The sequence below is a fragment of the Mauremys reevesii genome, linkage group 6, assembly GCF_016161935.1.
Source record: "Mauremys reevesii isolate NIE-2019 linkage group 6, ASM1616193v1, whole genome shotgun sequence".
In the NCBI taxonomy this organism is placed as follows: domain Eukaryota; kingdom Metazoa; phylum Chordata; order Testudines; family Geoemydidae; genus Mauremys; species Mauremys reevesii.
In genome coordinates, this window is record NC_052628.1 from 62836459 (window position 1) to 62852786 (window position 16328).

A 16328-nucleotide genomic window follows, 5' to 3' on the forward strand; every position below is an offset into this window, starting at 1 on the left:
GGAGTACAATCTGTGGCTAAGATAGGAAAAGAACAAGTTAAGAATTACTTAGACACGTTTGATGACAAGTTTAGGCAAGTATAAAGGAAAAGAAAGTTCAGCAGAGTTGGCAGGTTTTTAAACAGACATTATTTGGCTGTGTGTGTTCCCCTTTTGTATTCACAGAAAGCAAAAATCCTAGGAAATGAAGTTGCTCACAGGAATGTACCCGGAAATGTTATTAAGTTAAATCTTGCAAAAGAGTTGAACAAATCATCATTAGAGTTTGTATTAATCAGTATTTGAAAGGGAAACTTAAATCTAAGAGTTGTGTTTACCTAGTTAGGGAATAGAAACATACCAGATTACCTATGCACTGAACCAGAACATCACAGATTTCAAATACTGGCAGCTACAACAGTTAGAACTGTCATTTGTGGGGAGGGAAAAATGCAAACAGCTGAAGCAATTAACCAATCCTCTCAGAGGCTGCTGGAAGTAGGAGGGTTCTGAGGTTTGTATAACCCCATTCCAGGGTGAAAGGGAGAGGAGGAAAGGTAACACCTAAGGGTGTGGGGATGCCAAGGAGAAAAGCAGCCCCAGAAAAGGGTAGGAGGAAGAGAGACAGTAGCCTATGGAAAATTATGCTGATTTTAGGAACAGGAGGATACAGGCTATGGGTTGCTTCCCTTGAAAATGTTGGGTTTGCCTGAGAGCACTGATTGAGAAAGACTTGGAGAGTCAGAGTTGCCTGAGAAGGGACTTTGAAGTGAATCTAGATCTAGAGTCCAGTAGCTCTGGAAGACTTTCTAGATGGCTTTCAGAGTCTTTCTGGAGTCCAAGTCCTGAATATCAGGGAGAGGAATTAGAGATACAGGCCATACCTGCAAGTGCACTGTTGGATGCTGAAGCTCACCCTTGTCTTGTTGACCATGTCAGAAACCAAACAATGCTCTGGGAAAAGCCCATGATTGACAGGGAACTTGGAAGGGGCCTGGTCTAATGCAGAGACCTAGGTATGAACAAGCAAGTCTAAAGGGAAAAAAAGTTCAGCAGAGTTGTCAGGTTTGTAAACAGATAATATTAAGAGCACAAGAGCAAATTACCCCAATGCTCAGGAAAGATAGGAAGTCTGGTAAGAGACCACTTATATAAACCTACAAACACGTAGGGACAAAATTAGAAAGGCCAAGGCAAAAAATGAGATTAAACTAGCTAGGCACATAAAAGGTAAGAAGAAAGCATTTTATAAAGACATGAGAAGCAAGAAGAAGACAAAGAAAGGGTAGGCCAATTATTCAATGAGGAGGGAAAGACAACAGAAAACACAGCAAAGTCTGAAGTAGTAAATGCCTTTTTTGTTTGTGCTTCACCAGAAGAGTTATCAGTAATTCATGGAATCATAGACTATCATGGTTGGAAGGGACCTCAGGAGATCATCTAGTTCAACCCTGTGCTCAAAGCAGGACCAATCCCCAGACAGATTTTTGCCCCAAATGGTCCCCTCAAGGATTGAGCTCACAACTCTAGGTTTAGCAGAGTAATACTCAAACCACTGAGCTATCCATCCCTCCCCCCATTGGGCAACTAACATAGTCAACATCAGTGTAAATGGAGTAGAATCTAAAACTAAAATATGAAAAGAACAAGTTAAGAATTACTTAGACAAGTTTGATGTCTTCAAGTCAGCAGGGTCTGATGAAATACATCCTAGAATACTTGAGAAACTGGCTGAAGATAGTTCTAAGCCATTAGCAATAATATTTCAGAGCACTTGGAGGATGGGGAGATACCTGAGGAGTAGAAAAGGCCAAATATAATACTTATCTATAAAAAGGGGAATTATAATAACCCAGGGAATTATAGATCAGTTAGCTTAACTTCAGTACCTGGAAAGATAGTAAGGCAAATAATTAAATGACCAATTTGTAAACACCTAGAAGAAAATAAGGTGAAAAGTAACAGTCAACGTGGATTTGTCAAGAACAACCATGTCTAACCAACTTAATATCCTTCTCTGGCAAGATAGCAAGCCTTGTGGATAGGGGTGAAGCAGTAGATGTGATATATCCCAATTTTAGTAAGGCTTTTGTTACTGTCTCACCTGATCTTCTCATAAACAAACTAGAGAAATATAGCCTAGATGAACCTACTATAAGGTGGGTACACAACTGGTTAGAAAACCATACTCAGAGAGTAGTAGTCTCTGGTTCACAATCGAACAGGAAGAGCATATTGAGTGGGGTCTGACAAGGATCTGTCCTAGCTCTGATTCTGTTCAATATCTTCATAAATTATTGGATAATGGCATAGAGAGTACACTTATAAGCTTTGCAGATGATACCAAACTGTGAGGGGTTGCAAATGCTTCAGAGGAAAGGTTTAGAATTCAAAATAATCTTGACAAACTGGAGAAATAGTCTGAAATTAATAGGATGAAATTCAATAAGGACAAATGCAAAGTATATTTAGGAAAGAATAACCAGTTGCATAAATACAAAATGGGAAATGCCTGTCTAGGAAAGAGTACTGCAGAAAAGGATTTGGGGGTTATAGTAGATCACAAGCTAAGTATGAGTCAATAATATACTACTGTTGCCAAAAAAAACCCTAATCATTCTGGGATGTATTAGCAGGAGTGTTGTAAGTCATAGATGAGAAATAAATCTTCCACTCTATTCAGATAAGACCTCAACTGGAATTTTGTGTGCAGTTCCGGGCATAAGACTTCGGGAAAGATGTGGACAAACTGGAAAAAGTCTAGAGGAGAGCAACAAAAATGATTAAAGGTCTAGAAAACATGACCTCTGAGGAAAGAGTGAAAAAAACTGGATTGTTTAGCCTGAAGAAGAAAAAACTGAGAGGGGACATGATAGCAGTTTTCCAGTACATAAAATTCTGTTACAAGGGGAGGGCGAAAAATTATTCTCCTTAATCAGTGAGGATAAAACAAGAAATAATGGGCTTAAATTGTACCAAGGGGGATTTAGGCTAGACATTAGGAAAAACTTCCTGACTATAAGATAGTTAAGCACTGGAACAAATTACCTAGGGAGGTTGTGGAATCTCCATCATTGGAGGTTTCTGAGAACAGGTTAGAAAAACACCTGTAAGGGATGGTTTAGATCAGTGGTTCTCAAAGCTGGTCCACTGCTTGTTCACGGAAAGCCCCTGGCGGGCCGGGCCGATTTGTTTCAGCCAATCGCGGCTCCCACTGGCCGCAGTTTGGCACTCCAGGCCAATGGGGGCGGCGGGAAGCGGCAGCCCAGCACATCCCTCGGCCCACGCTGCTTCCCGCTGCCCCCATTGGCCTGGAGTGGCGAACTGCAGCCAGTGGGAGCTACGATCGGCCGAACTTGCGGACGCAGCAGGTAAACAAACCGGCCTGGCCTGCTGGGGGCTTTCCCTGAACAAGCGGCAGACCAGCTTTGAGAACCACTGGTTTAGATAATACATAGTCCTGTCTCAATGCAGGGGACTGGACTAGGTAACCTATCAAGGTCTCGTCCAGTCCTACATTTCTATGAGTCTATAATAAGTAAAGGGTTTGCAATCTGACCTAACTGTATAAGCATCTGGTTTAAAATGATCATAAGGGTTTCAGAGTTAACAAGATTAGTGACTTTCCAATTATATGTGGACCACTGATTTTTGTTGAGAACTTCTTGCTGATCCACAGGGGGTTTCTATCACAGTGTTGAAACGTGGAAACCAACCATTTTAAAAAGTTGTCATTTGCACACATCAGTTGAGAAGAGCTCCCTTCAATGCCTGTGGTTTTTGGGGTTTTTTTTGGTTGATTAACAGGAAATGGTGTCTCTTTTTTGTCACTTTTTCTTTGCTGTGACTCCAACACTGATAGCTAGACATGATATCAATACAGAAGAGCTAGCAAATACACTGGAGGTCATGATCTGTTTTGAAAGTGATCTGGGGAGATTAGACAGTGGTATCTGTAGGTAACAGATTCTCTTGTTCTTCTCCCATGGAGGGTGTATGAAACAGATGTGGAGGCCACTTCTCCTGCTCCTTGGTTGGTGAGCAAGAATTCCTTCCCCCTTCTCTGTGTGAAATTGGAACCTGGAGTCCCGCTACATGGTACAATGAAAGAATACTACATGCACTGGCTCACACAGAGGGAGAATTCTCAAAATAGCTTTGTTTATTTTATATATTGGATTAATTTAATTCATTAATTTCCACATGAAAATAAGTGTTTAATTATGGAACACATGATTGTCATGAATACACAAAATGATTATTAATCTCACTTTAGCCTATAGTTACACAAATAATTGTAGAGTAAGTTTTCTGTTTTTCAAATATGCAATTAAATCTTTACAGATAATTGTATGCACATATCTGTAATATATTCACAACAAATATCAAAACAAAACTACACTTAATGAATGTTCATACCATAATCATTATATTTGATTTATTTAATATACACTTAAATTAATGTAACTGCATATTCTTCATACAGATTAACTCCTGCTTCTATATTCCTCCTAACAGTCAATCTTCAAAATGAAACCATCCAGATACACTGCAAGAAATGGAGGAGTTGAGTATCATACACTTTATAGAGCTGAAATGACATGCTAATCACTGTTGTCACTTACTGATGGCTAGGCCATATTTGATCTTAATTATATGGGCCTTATAAAAGCAATGTTATTTTTTCAGAACTAACTCATTGTTACAGAGATTCTGATTGAAATCTGCAGGAATGTTTCCAAGTCTAGAAAAGGAGATTTAGTAAATGCAAATGAAAGACATATTTTGTTGAATTATTGTCAATGTGATGTGAATTACTGGAGCTAAAATGCTGTTCACTGAAAGCTGAGACACTTCTCAGGTACAAAGCAAACTTATTTTCAGGCTGCCTTGGGTCCAGAATGAAAGTTGTATTAAAAATGATGGGTGTGAGGGGCCTAGCATGCTTACTTCTATGCTAAAAATCATCCTATTTTGTTAAAACAAAAAACCAACAAAATATATCTGAACCTTACTCCCTTTCCCTGCTAGTATTTCTAAGGCAATCTTTTTCAGCCACCTTGGATACCTTGCAAAGTGAAATGATTGCGCCTTATAAATTATTGCATCTAAGATTCAACTTGCACACAAAATGTGGCAACACTTTATTTTAGAAACTATATACAGGATATAAAGTCCTGTATGCATGTATATTCATACAATTATTGATCCCTGCATGACATTGGGCTAAATTCCCAGCTGGTGCAAGTAGTACATTGACTTCACCACTTGAATGGAACTGAGTTACATTACATATCAGAGTATAGTGAATATATTAGCAAATTTAACAGTAACAGCATCTGGAAAGTTCCTTTTCTCAAATGTGTTAGATGGTACAAGTACTGCAATTTTCCCTGTTTAACAAAGGGGAAATTGAAGTTTCAAGTCCAAGTTCTATGGGTATGGATGTGTGTGTGTGTGTGCACATGCTAAAACATGCTTACAACTTCCACAGAAACTTAAAGAGATTAGCTGTATCCAGGGTAGAATTTACCTCTATGGCATTTAAATTCTAGGGAGACCCCCAAAGGACAGTCTTTGAAAAAGTCTGACAACATCTACTCTCCAGAACATTAGAAATATTTTGCAAAAAATACAACAGCAGAAAATAACAGAAACAGCACAGGCAATCTAGGCACTAGATCCTCAGATGCTGCTGTGATACGGTTGGTGAAAGAAGGACAAAGATGGTTAGCAATAATTTTTGTGACTTCCTGATCCATGGGACCTAGTGTGAGACTGAGATAGAGCCTCATCTCTGCTCTATCTCAGAGTTACCATTGGCTGCCCAGGAGAGGCCCAAAGGGATGATCTGGCAGTCAAGAAGCCAGAGCAAACCAAAGCAAGCAGAATAGTTCTCATGATCTGGCTACATAATAGTAATTTATTCTTAGTTAAACTTTTATTCATCTTTTATTCTGTTCCTTTTACACTAAATTGTAGGCAGCCAGGGGAACATAATCTTTTTAGTGACTCAAGCCCCAAGGAATTCCATTGACTTCAGTAACAGGGTTGCATAGCTGTATATCAGCACAGAATTCGGCCATCTATTTTTTAACAAGTTTGTCATTTTAAACCAGCTAGATTAAAGACACACCCATTGCCATGTGTAGAAGAAATACTCACAGTATTTTGAATACTGTATTTTGTTGTTTTTCTTTTAAATGTAATGCAATCAATGATCCCCTATTACCATCCTTCTCAAAATCCTAAAGATTGTACTAGGTGTAAGGAAATAAAAAAAAAATCTTTAAAAATAAAAATAATCATTCCTCCTGATTTCCATATCACTCAACCTCCAGTCCAGACATGACACACCTGCCAACACTACCTTCCTCACATCACTTGCCGTTCAGACCAAGGTACTCTCTTTTTTGAATCCTTCTCTTCTCTAGTAAAGTGTATCATAAGGTACCACTGGTCCACCTGTGTGACTTGACAGGGATCAATGGAATCACTTTAAGTTGCTTCCAGTTATTCCTTCCAAATAGATCCCAAAGATTGAGATACACAGATAGTCTTCTTCCATGAGAACTGTGACACAGGGACTCCCTCGAGGCTCAGTCTTATCTCCTCCTCTGTACCACATGTATGTCAGACCATGGGGAGAAATTGTGAAGTGAACTATGGCCATCAGTATGCCAATGACATGTATTTATGTGTTTCCTTCACATTAGAAGAAGATAACTGCCACCCAGTTGCCCTGTCCCTCTTTCAATTTGACAAATTGACTTGGTATTCCATTTTAATTCATTTGTAAAAGTAAATTACTCTAATTGGTTACAAGTAATTTCACCAGAATTGTTTGTTATGGTCATTTATATGGTATAAATTTCAACATGTCCACTGTTAATGTGTAGTTATTGCACTTGTAAAACTTCTGATATATATTTTAACTTTGTTAGGATTTTATAACTATGCCATTCATTTTTATTCTTCATTTCTTTGTAATTAACATAGTAAAAACTACAGCTGGCAGAGTAACACAGTACATGGATATACAATTCTTCTAATCCCAGCAGAACTCCAGTAAAATCTGAGTGATGGAATCCAACAATAAACCTTTCAGAGTCACCATCTGGTTCTCAACAACCCTCATTGACCCTCCTTCAAGGTGGTTTCGTTGGGATTGTTGTAATTAAATAGACAAGTGCAGTCCCAATATATGTCAGACAAAATGCTGATGGTTTCCAGTCCTTTCTCTGTGCACACATTAGCTTTTCAGAGACAAAGGGCTCAATTCTCACTTATGCTAAGGTTTATTTTATGCTAAAGCCTCAAAGGGACCGCAAAGTGGGCTTAGAATTGCATTTGAACTCACATTAAGACTCCTTTACACTACTAGAGCAATGTAAAGGGTTTGTCGTGTAAATGACAATCAAGCCTAATGTGTGTCTCTCCCTCTTTATTTTGTCTAATTCAGATTTTCCAACACCAAATGGGAATGTGGACTCGTAAAAGAAGGATGAAGTCAAAATATGGTCTGTATCCTCACCCGGTGTAATTTGGCATGACTCCATTGATTTCTGATCCCTTATCTTTAATGTCCTTCTCCTTTTTTAATGAAATATGATTCTAAATCAAGAAACTGTCAGGACTGAAATAAACAAGCACTGTTAATAAAGTCCTGTTATATTGAAACTAGCGTTTGATCTGGACATAACAGAAAATAATAACTATCACTCTTCTTTGCCTACCCAACAGCTTTTTTTTCTCTCTTGCTGCTGGTTGTTTCTTTATTGTCCTGGACCTCAATATAGCCTTTGATACTGTGAAGCATTCCATTCTATACAAACAGCTCTGGTTTTCTCCTGTCTTGATCTTCACTAGTTTTATAACTTTGCTGTGTCAAAACCTATCCTCTATTGAATCCCACCAAGTCCAAGATTCTCTGTGTTTGCTCTCATATCTACCTTCTCCCTCTTAGTTCCTTTAATTTGAAACACCATTTTTAGGCAAATACTGTACAGTACATAGTTTTTGAAATATTTGATTCCTCTTGTCCACCTTTTCTGACTTTCTTAAAAATAAATGTATGGTTTTGTTTCAGGTTTCTTAAGCTAAATTCTCCAAAAACAGCAATACTCCTCTTTGGTAAGAAAAGCATTCTTAAGCACAACTCTGTCTTCTATATTGGCTCTGATCTTCAGAGAATATAAGGGTTAGAAGGGTCCTCAGAAGGTCATCTAGTCCAACCCCCTGTTCAAAGCAGGGCCAGTCCCCAGACAGATTTTTGCTCCAGATCCCTAAATGCTCCCCTCAAGGATTGAACTCACAAGCCTGGGTTTAGCAGGCCAATGCTCAAACCACGCCCCATGTTTGCCTCCTTTGGTACCATCTGTCAGGAACTCAGCTGGATCCAGGTGCAGTTTCCTGGCAACCCAGTTAGCTCACCTGGGCCCAATAAGCACTCACTAAGTGACTGTGCTCCCAGATTGGTCAGAAAAGCCAGCAGATAATTATTTAAGCCTTGTAGCAACAATAGTGAAGTGGCCGTTTAATGTGTTCTGTGTCTGCTACTGTGCTAGACATGCTTCATGTACCACTCCTTGCTCTAACCTGTGCCTTTTCCACTTCAGCCCTATCTCGCCTTCCTCTGAACCTCTTGATTCCTGTCTCTGACCATTGACTGGTCTCTTGACATTGATTCTCATTCTGCCTGCCAGGTCTGCTCCAACCACTAGTTCTAACTCCTGTTCTGACCACTAGGTTGCACCTCCTACACCCCGGTGTGTGACACCATCCTTGACACTGAAGTCACCTCCTTTTCACACAGCTTCTTACACTTTAAATCCCTTATTACTATCTCTGCAGCAATGCCTATGTATGCCACTGCCTCAGCTCTGTTTATGCTGAAGTCATCATCCTGGTCTTCAGCTCCTGTTACTCTGAGAATTACAGTGGTTTTTTTTCTCTATGGTGCTCACAATACTCCAGCATGCACAGAATGTCATTGCTCCTACCCAGACCGGAAGAAGAGCTCTGTGTAGCTCAAAAGCTTGTCTCTTCCACCAATAGTAATTGGTTCAATAAAAGATTTTCTCAGCCACCTTGTCTCTCATATTTTGGGACCGACAGAGCTACAACACTGCAAACTGCTTTACATTGTCACACATACAATGAATTATGATCATATTCATTCTCAAACAAGTTCATTAACTTCATTATTCTTTTCAATGTAAAGCTGCAGCCACACTAGGAGTGCTTTGCTGGCATAGTATACTTGTATAGCTACACCAGCAAAGCCTTCCAAGTGTAGCTGTAGAACACAGTAGAAAGGCACAGTCTGTGTGGCTGTACCGCACACTGTGTAGCAGCTGACATTCAGATGTAACAAATTAGTACTCGTGTGGAGAGGTGTCAGTAGTTTTCTAATGTGGTGTCTCAGAAGTAGATTGGATCTGGAAGAAAAAGAGATGAGATGGAGCAACCTGAAAAAGAGTACTTGAGGGAAAGAGGACTAAGAGGTCCTGGGGGTCTTGGAGCAAAAGCAGGTAGAAAAGAAATGAGAACTGATCCAGAGAAACTAAACGTGTGAGCAAGGAAAGAACAAGTAAGTGAGATGAGTGAGCCAAGAGTAGAAAAGAGAAAACTGAAACTAAAAGAGAAAGATGTGATTCAAGCCATAGAGTTCTGGTACCAAACATGTACCAAACATTTCAGCTTGACTGTTATGACCAAAGGAACTACATATAAAATTATGTGGGTATGCTTATGTACTGGATCCCACCACACATTTGAACTAAGAACCTTAAGACAGACTTCCACCACTTAAGTTAAAAGACCATATCTGTTAGTTAGCAGCAGCAGCAGGCAGCTATTGTTTGTAGACCAGCCACAGACGATATTTTATAAATGTGTTACATATAGGCAAAATATATCTGTACACATTTATTAGACCCTTGGCCTCCCAGATACATTCTGATTCCAAAGGGCTGCATTTTGATACCCTTGCCATTAGTACTGAAGTCAATGGGACCACTTACAGAGGACAGTACTACTGAATTTGAGAAGGGCTGTCTGAAGCTGGACCTAACTGATGGTCATGTGTTTTCCATGATTGTTCTACTAGATAGTTAAATAGCATTTTGAACTCTTTATTAGTTTTTAATGTCTGGAATAGGGGGCAGAAATATTACTATATAAAATATTTTTGAACTCTTCTACTTATCTGCAATTTTCCAATTTAACTAATTTTATTTCTTTATTGCTAAACTGATTATTAACTCCACCAGAGAGGTCCTTTTGGGACCATCTGCCTGTCCCAAGTCAGGGTAAAGGAGGAGGGTTGGGCGTGGGGCTAGCAACTTCACCGCGTAAAAAATTAACTTGCTACAGAAATGCCAACAATAGAGATAACAGAGACTTTTAGCCTGGAAAAAGAAGGGTCTTCAACTCGAAGACGCATGACGCTGGGTGGTGAAAGCCGCGAGGAAACCACTAAGCCGATTACCCTTCTTGCTAGAGTGAATGGCCCAGGATAAAGGACTCTGGAGATCTGTGGTTGGCGGCCCATACCCCGATTGGGGTGGTGGGCATGAATGAGTGAGTAAACTGATTATTGGAGGGAACATTTTAAAAATAGATCTAGAAATAAAGCTTGCAATTAATTTCCCTTTGATGTACAGTACTGAAAGCACATATTCAAAATTGATCTCGGTAAAATTCTCACTTCATTTTAAAAAAAAACAAAAAACCAGAGACACAAGAAACGTCCTAGCTTGGTGAGAATATACCTTTATTAAAATAATAATATATTAATGTTTATCTTGATGTAAAGTTATTGAAAAACAACTTTTTGAACACCAGCAACAAACTACTCAGAGCAAATGTTGTTAAGATTTCTGTTAAGATATCATGGATACCTGTATAAATGTTTGTCACTAATTTGAGGCTGCATCTTGCATCCCTTGAGCACACAAGATTCCGTAAATGGAACACAAAAAATTCGGCCCCTTTATTGTCTAAAATGTAAGGTAACAACTCTATGGAGGCAGCCTGGAAAAAAAAATCTATTTTAAATGTTTTAAACTTTCATAACTTTAAGATACACTAGCTGGTTGTAAACCTGAGATATAGTGTATTAATACAGCCAAACAGATTAATATTATAAAATAATAAATGCATTTAATTCAATACCAATACAAAAAGTAACAAGCAGTTCAACCAATCACAGTCATTTTTAGCATCTGCTTACCTTTATTTCTTAAACAGCAGTTAGACTAGAGGGCTGCATGAATTCTAAATGCTACCTATTTATAAAACCAGAAGACACCATCTAACTTTCTTTCTTTGTGCACATAAAAAATAAATGCCATCACTTGCTCATTCTTCAAGGATAGAAGGTTGACTGAGACTCAAATCCCCAGTAATAAATTGTTCTTAGGCATAGGAAGCCTAAAATAAATTCAGAAGTCAATTAAGTAGTGACCTTAACAGGCTGCCCAGGCATAAGGCATCACAGGAAAAAGTCTGGAAACTTTGTGTTTTGTTTGCCAAAGTGTGGTTATTTATTTAGGTTGGTGCACATGGAGCTCAGAACCAGCATGACACTTCCTTCCTTTCTCTTTATTGTTGCATCTTTTATTTTTTTAAAAAGTAATGCCATATGTTTATACATTGACCTAATTTTCTTTTCACTTACATAGGTGTAAATCATAAGCAACTCTCTCTTGAAGTCCATAGAATTTCCCCCAGTGTAAAATCAGTTGAGTAGGTGGTGAATCAGGCCTACATGTGTCTGAGAATTGTGTGAGGGCAGCTATCTAAGTCTTGGACCAGAGATTGGATATATCTGACTATTAATGTAGCCCACTTGCCTAGGTATATGTGATACATGATGATGTTTTTCATCTCATTCTTGAAGTTGGGTGCCCATATGCAACCTTTTAAAAGATGGTTACTTCCAGGACTGTCAGTATAACATTGGCCCTTAATCACAGTTAAAACTTATGTCACATACAGATTGATTTGTGTGTATGTGCAGTTTTGAAAATATGACTTTGTTATAGTTATAAGAAGCACACTGGATCTTTATAGGGGAGAAGGCAAAACCACCACATTTATTAAGAATACAGCAGTTAGCATATGCTTTTCAAACACACACACACCATGCACACAGTCCTGCCAGTTGATGTCTGTCGTTACCAGTGCCCAGCCAGATTGGTCGCAAAGGGGAACTGGGCTCTGTCGGTCGCGATCCGATGCTCCTGGAGTAGTGGCAAGACGAACCCAAAGTTCCATGGCAAAGCACCCTGTTCTTTTTTTCTCTATTGAAGCCTATGGATTTTGCTGTGTCGGTTTATGACCAGTTACTCTTTAATTTGTGTTATCTTTTGATGTAAACATTCTAAAACACCTCGGAGAGGGTCACCCTGTTTTCAATTTAATCAATTGTCCTGTTTTAAGGGGTGCCATCCTCCACCTCAGGATCATCAATCTGCCCTTCTCAATCATGGATGCTCGTTGATGGTTCTCTGGTGTCAATAAGTCTTGATAAGTGTCTTCGCTCCTCCTTTCTTGACCATCTGGTTAACAATGGCCTTCACACCTTATCTTTTCCTGATGCATGCATTCCTCATTCACACAAACAGTCTTTTACAGAGACCTTAAAAAGGTATACAGCAGTTTTTATGTTGAGCAAAAAAGGCATTGTAAATTAAACCTTACTAAATCTTGAAATCAAAACAGTTCACATTGTGGCCCAGGCCTTCAACATTCCTCTAATCTCCTTAACATCGACACAATACAAGATCCTGTCTCTTACTTACTAAACCTTAAAAGAAAGAAATGTATATTTAACTAGAGTGCCTAATTTATAATACATATAGGAAACCATAGTAGACATTATAACTTATCCTAAAACAAAAGGGTGACCATAATCAGTCATAAGGATTGTTCTGGTCTGTCCCTGCCTTAGCATCAGTACAGACACTGGCAGTCTGTCAGATTCTACCAATGTCCCAGAGGGCTATTCCTTTCTGCTATTCAAAAAGGGTGGCTGGCAGAATGATCAAAGCATACATTAATTCTGATAGTACAAATATAAAATCCTACTCCTACAATTTGGGTGCCTAAACTGTGAGTGGAATACAGTTTTACATATAAAATGATCATCTGCATGTGCAACTGTCCAGTTGAACATTCCATGTGCAAATTAAGGAAACAACAGGGTTTTAAAAGAGATGTGTGGAGTTCAAAGGGTTTTCATCATCCACTTGTAATCATTGTACAGGTGTCTTTTTAAGTCACCAAGGGTCAACTTCTGCTTAGTTGCACTAGTGTAAATACAAAGTAACTATATTAACTTTAATAGAATTATTCTGGATTTATACTGGTGTAGCTAAGAGCTGAATTGGCCAATGAATTTATTCTGGATTTGCACTGAAATTACTGAGAATAGAATTTGGCCAAATTGCTATAATTAATAATGTGGTTTCACTGGCTCTCGTAGTTTATCCCTCTAGCAGTTTATCAATCCATTTTATTTCCATGGAGGGAGATGCTAAACTTGTAAAGCCCTTATTTAAATGTGCATAGATTGTGCAACTGTATATATGAAGAGGCAGTAGGCTAAAAAAAGAGGCCCCACCAACTGTGTCCCTGGATAATAAAAGCAAACTTGAGTTCTATATTATATAATGGGGAAAGTGGTTTGCAAGTTGAACATGATTTCAAGAAGCCTCCAAAATCCACACTTATCTCCTGAAGATGAAATTACCTTGTTCTCTTTGCTGTTTTTAAATGAACCTATCTGTTGTTAAACTACAAACAAAAATGAATTTCTTTCTTTATTTTCACTTTTATTTTCTTTTTTCGTACTGTATATCAATTTCTTGAGCTGTTTCTATCCTCTGGGCTTATAAATTGTATCAGCATTTTGAATGAATTGTGAACTAGAGTAATACACTCCAGTGGCATGGAATCATTTTTATTTTCTTTTGAGTGAACATGATTGCAATGCATTTCAGAATGTTAAAACACTCAGCAGATAAGAGTTACAATCTTCAGATGCATCCACTATTCAGATGTATCCACTATGCCCCAGAGACAATTGATTCTGTAAATCACCATCTCCTTTGTCGCAAACATTCCCTTCTAAATCAACTTCAGATCTTATTTTGAGCTTATTTTACCATTTTGCTAGTTCTCCTTTGACAAAAAGTTAGCATAAGCGTGGTTCTTAAACTGTGCAAATAATTACTTGTAAATTAAAGCAATATATATGCAACAGTCAATTACTGTAATCTTTATTTATCCAGGGTCACAAGAGAGGTGTTTTCTGATCAGGGTCCGAGTGAATGACAAGTCAATAGAGAATAAATTTGACATTTTTAGAGTCAGCATTGCATGGCATTTAGAGGGTGCTTAACATTATGCTTTTAACAGTGCAGGTAGCAGACCTTAGGCTTTGTCATTTTAGCACATTAAATAGCCCTTTTCAAAACTTTTATTCAGCTTCCTCTTTAAATTTGCTTTTAATTCTGATGCAAGTTATTATACTTATGTTAGTTATTAGAAGAAAATATTGTTTGTGTTATCAGCTACTACAAAGATTTGTTACTATTCTATATATTCCAGGCTGTATTATAGAAGCTATAAAAAGGTTAATAGGAAAACAATAATTGGAATACATCTTGCATTGGACATATTGCTTTTTCTTTGTATAATTCACTTTACACAATAACATTAGGAAAATAACAAAACAATGACATTTCTGCAATAAATAACAGACTTGGAATTTTATACCTTAAAGTTAACCAAACTTAGAGTTGAGCTGAATCAGATGTATCTCTGGACATAGGGAGGTTTGACATTTTCCATCTACTACCTATCTTTAAAACCAAGGCTTCTACTGTCTTGAATGATGTTACTCTTTGAAGTGCTGTCTTTGAAAAAGTGTCACTTGTGGTAAGGGCACTGCATCATCAGCATGTGCTGATTGGGTGACATGGTCCTACTAGTATAGGCCAAGCTGCATTTTAGAGAAGGGTTCTATGGAAATGATATATAAATGTGATAGCTACTGTTTAGTTTTCTCCAGAGAATTAAACCAGGGTAATTGGGGCAGAACTATGGACAGGTCAGACAGAAAAGCATAAATCCAATACTTTTGTCTCAACAGTTTTCAGCAGCATTACTAAGAAATGTTTAATGTTGGCATTGTTTGGATATATCAATAAAACAAACAGGCAGGGATCTGGGGTGCAAATTACACCCACAAAAAGGTGACCATTTATTTGAAAAGTTAGCTCTTTAAAGTTTAAGCTTTCAGATTGTTATAGCCCAGAAACAAACATTAAATATTTGCATATTCACATTTTTGATCAACTACATATTTTATAATGTATTCATGTCCCTGTTAGGTCAGAATTACGATTAATATTAATTTTATTGGTTGGGAATACAAACAAAATATAGGCAGAAATGACAAAAGCAGCCCCCAAATACCTTCTTTTGTAACTACCTGGTTATGCAGTCTTTACTGTTTATAGAAACTTCTTCCCAGTATGCCTTTAGGAAAGGAAAGAATAGAAAGAGGGGTCTGACCCTTTAAATGTATCATAGGCAAGCAGCTGCAGGACTAAAGTGGCCACATAGGGTGGTGGTGGAATCTCCATCCTTAGATGTTTGTAAGGCCCAACTTGACAAAGCCCTGGCTGGGATGATTTAGTTGGTGTTGGTCCTGCTTTGAGCAGGGGATTGGACTAGATGACCTCCTGAGGCCTCTTCCAACCCTAATATTCTATGATTTTTCAACAGCTATTGTTTTCAGCATCTTCTTTTTCCCAGCTGATGCAGGCTAGAAACATCTAAGATTGCTATCATTTAAAGAGATTAGGTATTGTGACAAAGTTCCTCCTCTACAATGGTGGGTCCTGCGCTTATTTGGCCGACTTGCTCACCTCACTGATCTTCCCCACAGTCTGGGTCAACTTCTCCTGTGTCTGATCAGGAGTTGGGAGGTTTGGGGGGAACCCGGGCCTGCCCTCTACTCTGGGTTCCAGCCCAGGGCCCTGTGGATTGCAGCTGTCTATAGTGCCTCCTGTAACAGCTGCATGACAGCTACAACTCCCTGGGCTACTTCCCCATGGCCTCCTCCAAACATCTTCTTTATCCTCACTACAGGACCTTCCTCCTGGTGTCTGATAAAGCTTGTACTCCTTAGTCCTCCAGCAGCTCTTGCCTTCTTGCTCCCAGCTCCTCTCACACACTTCCTCTCCTCTGGCTCCCCACTCCCTGACTGGACCTGCCCTTCCCCCCAGGGCCTCCCAGAGGGGGGGGCAAGTGGGGCAATAATGGAGGAAAGA

General features: G+C 38.8%; 1 long non-coding RNA gene across 1 annotated transcript; it reads left to right on the top strand.

Annotated features, from left to right (window-relative positions):
- Nucleotides 1-423: 423 nt before the first annotated feature.
- LOC120407489 lies at nucleotides 424-7605 on the top strand. Its single transcript, XR_005600032.1, has 3 exons — nucleotides 424-493; nucleotides 4498-4545; nucleotides 7442-7605. It is a non-coding gene; the product is annotated as an uncharacterized LOC120407489 (long non-coding RNA).
- Nucleotides 7606-16328: the final 8723 nt, after the last annotated feature.